The following is a 7,399-nucleotide window of genomic DNA, read 5'->3' as shown; positions in this document are numbered from 1 at the left end:
GGATCTACCGCAGCATATTTACATGACATCTATCCATGTGCAAATTTAAGCAATCTCTGTCAGTATGAATTCATTCTTGCAAAGGAAAATAATGTTTGCAACCTGAAGGCATAGACACTCCTTGACTTATAGCCTCAGTACATCAGCTAATTCAGTAACAAACTCAGGCTCAGTAACACAATGTGTTGTGCTCCTTAATCAATGGGTATCAGTGGGGAGTTCATCTTAAGCAATTCTGATGTCTTTACTGCAAGGAAACAGGCCATTCGGCCCAACGAGTCCACGCTGACCATCGACCACTCATACACTGGTTCTATGTCCTATACAGTAGGGGCAATTTGCAGATTTGCAGATGCTAATTAACCTATAAACCTGCATGTCATTTGACTGTGGGAGGATACCGGAGCAAACAGAAAAAACACATGCGGTCACAGGAGTAACGTACAAACTCTGCACAGACAGCACCAGTAGTCAGGATTGCAGTTGGGTCTCTGGCGCTGTGAGTAAGCAGCCATATTGCTGTGCCACTGTCGCCCTGTGTCATTACACATTTATTACTAGACAGTGGCGGACGACACTGTATTTTGAAAATAATACTTGGTTTATTTTTAGTACATTGTGTTCAGCAGTTTTTGTTTACTTGGAATTTATGTATGGGTTTGTGTGGAAACAGCAGCATTTTAGTTTCCTGAAAGCTTAGTAATCAAGTCATACACCCACACAATGAATGGAGGAGCGATGCATTTCTTTGACATGGAATAAACAGAGCCCTTAATGGAGGAAACGCCTCAATAAAGAAATATTTCACCTCTTTAACCAGCTTGCTTAGTGCTGTAACCATATAACCATATAACTATTACAGCACGGAAACAGGCCATCTCGGCCCTACAAGTCCGTGCCGAACAACTTTTTTTTCCCTTAGTCCCACCTGCCTGCACTCATACCATAACCCTCCATTCCCTTCTCATCCATATGCCTATCCAATTTATTTTTAAATGATACCAACGAACCTGCCTCCACCACTTCCACTGGAAACTCATTCCACACCGCTACCACTCTCTGAGTAAAGAAGTTCCCCCTCATGTTACCCCTAAACTTCTGTCCCTTAATTCTGAGGTCATGTCCTCTTGTTTGAATCTTCCCTATTCTCAAAGGGAAAAGCTTGTCCACATCAACTCTGTCTATCCCTCTCATCATTTTAAAGACCTCTATCAAGTCCCCCCCCTAAACCTTCTGCGCTCCAGAGAATAAAGACCTAACTTATTCAACCTATCTCTGTAACTTAGTTGTTGAAACCCAGGCAACATTCTAGTAAATCTCCTCTGTACGCTCTCTAAAGGTAGATAGACACACAATGCTGGAGTAACTCAGCGGGTCAGATAGCAACTCTGGAGAAAATAAATAGGTGACATTTCGGGTCGTGACCCTTCTTCAGACGGAGTGGGTAACTAGAGGTATGAAAAGGTACAGAACAAATCAGAGCTGGCACCGATGGTAAGGTGGAGCCCACAATGGTCCATTTTTGGCTGTGGAAGAGGTGATAACAAAGGGATATGAACAGCAAAACTAGCAGACCAACTAGGGTGGGGGAGCGACGGAGAGAGTGGGAATGCAAGGGTTAATAGAAATTAGAGAAATCAATATTCATACCGCTAGGTTGCTTCTACCCCAAGAGAAATATGAGGTGCTATTCCTCCAATTTGCGTGTGCTCTCACTCTGACAATGGAAGAGGCCCAGGACAGAAAGGTCAGTGTGGGAATGGGAAGGGGAATTAAAATGTTTGGCAACCAGGAGATCGCGTAGGCCAAGGCAGATTGAGTGTATGTGTTCGGCGAAACGATTGCCATGTCTGCACTTGGTCTCGCCGATATATACGAGCCCACACCAAAAACAACGGATTCAGTAGATTAAGTTACTGTAGATGAAGATAGTTGTTCCTGATTTAGAATTTGATCTGACTGCATTTAGAAACATAGGCAGTCAAATAATTGAAAATGTAGTACCATTCTTTAAAATCTCTATACAATGGAAGCCTTAAAGGGCAGACTTCAAATAAACCAACAAGAAACGTTGGTTTACGTGAATTTAAAGTTGATAAGTGAATAGCATTGAAAATCTGCAGGTCTTCAGAACTGCATTGTAAGAACTGGAAATCAACATGCTGCACTTTCTGCTTTTTAACCTTCCCAATCCTTGTTTTCATTCATCCTCCACGTTAAAAATGAGAGTATATATATTTTTTAGTCGGTACATGCTAAAGTAGATTTACATAAAAAGTATCAAAGTTATTCACAGACCAATTTGAAGCACTATGTAAATTGCATGATGTGTTTTTTTGTTCTGTAATAAGAGACCAGATGCAATAGTTAACATGGCTTTCTATTTTGCACGACAAATTGAGAATATTTGGGTGTCCTTGTCTTTGAGTTATTCTGATCTACTATTTCATATCCAAACAAATAGGCACATTATTTCCCCCCAAGGGTTCAGAAGGGCATACTATTTCATTTCTTCCGAAAATTGTTTCTCAGGATTTCAATCTCCCTTGTTAGAGATTACTAAACAGGTTGTATAGAACACTTATGGCTTTTTCATCTAAAAGATTTTCAAACCATAAATAAAAGATTTCTACAAATTTTAGTCAGATGGAGCAGAAAATATCAGATATTAGTATTATATATCAATCAGATAACATAATAAAGGCAATGGAAAATGGCATACAGGTAAATTAAGATAACAGTTGAATCAATAACATTCTACATTATAACCTATGACAACAATCATCCAGTGCACTTTAACTCATAGTTGTGACAGCAGTATAGTCCAAAATTATTTCAAACATTGTTCATGCCATAACAATTGCCTTTTCAGATATTTAATTAATATGGTCCTAAATTAGTGCATCTTTTATACCATGGCCACAGCAGTGTCTGCTGCAGTTATTCTACAAAAATAGACACCTAATTTGAGTATTTCAATAACAGAACCTTTTACAGGATGTAAAGTAGTGTACCAGGCATAATGAATACAACAAATAATTGAGGCATTGTCAGGGACTACAATCTAATTTCAAAATTAAAAGCTATCTTCATAGTGTATATCTCCAAATATACTTTTCTGTATTAGAAAATGTTCCATGATTTGGGCGGCACAGTGGTGCTGCCTTTCAGCGCCAGAGACCCAGGTTCAATCCTGACTACGGGTGCTGTCTGTACAGAGTTTGTACGTTCTCCCTATGACTTCTCTGAGATCTTCGGTTTCCTTCCATACTTGTAGGTTAATTGGTTTGCTATAAATGGAGATTGTCCCTAGTGTGTGTCGGTTAGTGTGTGGTTTCGCTGGTTGGGGCGGTCTCGGTGGGCTGAAGGGCCTGGAGAGGTGAACATATGGGAGTTGCTTTTCGCCAAACGAAACTAAATAAACAACTCCCATATATTCACTTTTCCACGTTCCTTTCCCCCTATTTATTGCAAAGTGCGGATGTAGATTGTGTCCCATCTACACAAGTCTCACCTGCCTGCATTTGGCCCGTATCCCTCTAAACCTGTCCTATCCCAGTACCCGTCTAAATGTTTAAGCATTGTGATAGTACCTGCCTCAACTACCTCCTCTGGCAGCTTGTTCCATACATCTACCTCCCTCCCAAAATGCTCATCCACAAACACTTCATCCACTTGGCCCTTCCAATTTCCCGACTAGATAAGCGTTGCTCTCCTGAGTAGGGCCGTCAACATATTGCCAGAAATATTGTCATATCTATATTTATTTATTTAAAAATATAAACTTCCTTCCAAAAGGCTCCATCGTCAGCAAATTATTCAATTGTCATGTTGACTCATTTAGAGAATTGCGTTCAATTTTGGACACCATGTTATAGGAAAGATGTTGTCAAGCTGAAAAAGACGGAGAGATTTAAGAGGATGTTGCCAGGACTGGAGGCCCTGAGCTATACGGAGAGGTTGAGCAGGCAGGGATTCCTTAGAGCGTAGGAGGATGAGGGGTGATTTTATAGAGGCGTATAAAATCACGAGATGAATAGATAGGGGGGTTGACATGCAGTCTTTTGCCCAAAGTAGGGGAATCGAGAAGAGAGGACATATGTTTAAGGGAGCGGGGAAAATATTTAATAGGAATCTGAGGGGTAACTTTTTATTTCAGGTATATGGAATGAGCTGCTAGAAGTAGTAGCTGAGACAGGTACGATTACAACGTTTAAAAAACATTTGGACAGGTAAGTAAGTAAGTAAGTAAGTAAGTAAGTAAGTAAGTAAGTAAGTAAGTTTATTGGCCAAGTATTCACATACAAGGAATTTGCCTTGGTGCTCCGCCCACAAGTAACAACATGACATACAGTGACAGTTACGAATGACTCAGAAAACACTAAACATTAATAATAATAAGACATTAATGATAAAACACCATTGATCATGCATGTGAACCAACAAAATACCAGATCAAAGGGAGGCTACAGATTTTTGGCTGTTGAGTAGAGCAACTACTCGTGGATAAAAACTGTTTTAATGTCTGACTGTTGCAGCTTTGACAATCCGGAGCTGCCTTCCAGAGGGAATTGATTCACAGAGTTTGTGGCCAGGGTGTGAGGGGTCAGAGATGATCTTGCCCGCTCGCTTCCTGGCCCTTGCAGTGTACAGTTCATCAATGGAGGGAAGGTTGCAGCCAATAATCTTCTCTGCTGATCGGACGATTCGCTGCAGCCTCCAGGTGTCATGCTTGGTGGCTGAGCCAAACCAGACCATGATGGAGAAGGTGAGAACAGACTCTACGATGGCCGTATAGAATTGGACCATCATTGCCTGTGGCAGATTGTGCTTCCTCAGCTGCCGTAGGAAGCACATCCTCTGTTGTGCCTTTGTGACTGTGGAGTCGATGGTAGCCCCCCACTTAAGGTCCTTGGAGATGATGGTTCCCAGGAACTTAAAAGACTCCACAGATGTGAGTGTGGTGTTGTTGATGGTGAGTGGGGTGAGGGGAGAGGAAGCTCTCCTAAAGTCGACAATCAATTCCACTGTCTTAAGAGCATTGAGCTCCAGGTTGTTGCGATGGCACCAGGACGCCAGCTGTGACACTTCCTGTCTGTAGGCAGATTCCTCCCCATCCTGGATCAGTCCAATCAGGGTCGTGTCGTCTGCAAACTTGAGAAGCTTGACAGAGGTGTCTGTGGAGGTGCTGTTGTTGGTGTTACATGTATAGGATAGGTTTACAGGGATATGTGCCAAACACAGGCAGATGGAAGGAGTGTAGATGGGATGTGTTGGTCGTTGTGTCATGTAGAGCTGAAGGGCCTGTTTCCATGCTGAACGACTCAAAATTATCTAAATTATCAATTCATCATTTTCGTTTTCCAAAATATAATCATATCATTCAGTTTATTTAATAGTGGCATAAAATTGGCACTAAATAATCATTTGTGTCTTCTCGTAATTTGAATACCCAGATACTTGAATTTTTCTGTTGCAATTTTGAAGGGGAATTTTAGTAAGTGTCTCGAATCCTGTGGTTTTAAAGACATAATTTCGCTTTTATCCCAATTTATTCTATATCCTGAAAAAGAGCCGAATTCCTCAATTAATGTTAATAATGTGGGTATACTTGTTTGTGTATTAGTAATATATACAAGGATATCATCAGCGTAAAATGAAATTTTATTCTTTGAGTCCTTAGTGTTATATCGGTGAATATTCGGGTGATTTCTAATCCTTTCGGCCAGCGGTTCTATCATAAGGGCAAATAGCAATGGTGATAAGGCACAACCTTGCCTATTACCCCTTGATAAGTAAAATTTTGGAGATAGCATATTGTTAGTTAATATTCTTGCCGTAGGTCTATCGTAAAGTAGTTTAACCCATCTAATAAAATTCTCTCCCGTATTAAATTTTTGGAGTACCTTGTATAAATACTGCCATTCTACCTGATCAAATGCCTTCTCTGCATCCAGCGTAACAACTAAAATATCTTCATTGTCCTCCTTGTGAGAGTACATTATATTGAAAAGCCTTCTCAAATTATTAGATGATTGTCTTTTGGGTATCAATCCCGTTTGATCCGTATTTATTAAATTGTTAATATAATTATTTAGTCTTCTAGCTAGAATCTTTGCTAAAATTTTCTGATCCGTATTTAGAAGTGAAATAGCTCTATAAGAGCCCGGTTCATCTAAATCTTTATCTTTTTTTGGTATAAGCGTTATTGTTGCTTCTGCTAGGGTTTCTGGTAGTTTATTTTCGTTATAAGCCTGCATGTATAAATTGAATAATCTCGGTACAATTGACTCCTGAAATCTTTTATAAAATTCATTACTAAAACCATCTGGTCCTGGGGTCTTCCCATTTTTCAGTGAGTTTATTATTTGTTTTATTTCTTCACTAGTAATCCATGCTCCTAATTGCTCTTGTTCTAAACTATCCAATTTTGGGAGATTACAATTATCTAAAAAATTTGTAATTTTACTAACATCTGTATTTATTTTAGATGTATATAAATTATGATAAAATTGGGCAAACCTATTATTAATATCCTTTGGCAGTGTTAGAAACTCACCCTTATCCGATTTAATTTTAGTGATAGTTTTTTCCCTTTTCTTGTTGCTTTAGTTGCCTCGCAAGTAATTTATGTGGCTTATCCCCAAATTCGAAGTGTGCTTGTTTTGTAATTTGAAATAATCTTATTACTCTTGCCGATAGTATTCTATTGATTTTATATTTCAATAAAGTTATCTTATTATGTTTATCTATGGTTGCATTCTGGTTCAAAAATAACTAGTCACCCAGCTGTGGAAGTGGGCGATGTTCCTGTAAATGGAGTTTCCGCGTTCTTCCTGTGACCGCGTAGATTTACTCCAGCTGCTCTGTTTTCTTCCAACATTCCAAAGACCTGTGGGTTTGTAGGTTCATTGGCCTCTGTAAATTACACCCAGCGTGCAGGGAGTAAATGAGAAAGTGGGATAACATAGAACTAGTGTGAACGGGTGATCAATGGTTGGTGTAGATCCAGTGAGCTAAAGGATCTGTTTCCATGCTGTATCTTTCAATCAATCAATAAAAAGGCCTTCAAGCAAAGTTAAATTGAATAACATGGTATGAAGTTGGGCAATTGAGAAATAACAGATGGTCATGGTATATGGTTGTTTTCAGACTGGCAGAAGGTGAGCAGTGACCTTCCCCAGGGATTGATGTTAGGGTCATTACTGTTTATTGATCTATTTTAATGATTTGGACTTGCAAGCCATAATATCTAAATTTACAGATAATGCACATCTTGGCAGTATTGTGAACTGCGAAGAAGATAGTGATGAATTACAGAAGGATATAAACTGGTCAATTGGTTGGGCTGAAGAGTTGTAGATGAAATTTAATGCAGAGAAATGGGAGGTGATGCATT

The sequence above is a fragment of the Leucoraja erinacea genome, chromosome 7, assembly GCF_028641065.1.
Source record: "Leucoraja erinacea ecotype New England chromosome 7, Leri_hhj_1, whole genome shotgun sequence".
In the NCBI taxonomy this organism is placed as follows: Eukaryota; Metazoa; Chordata; class Chondrichthyes; order Rajiformes; family Rajidae; genus Leucoraja; species Leucoraja erinaceus.
Note: the sequence above shows the minus strand (reverse complement) of the source record.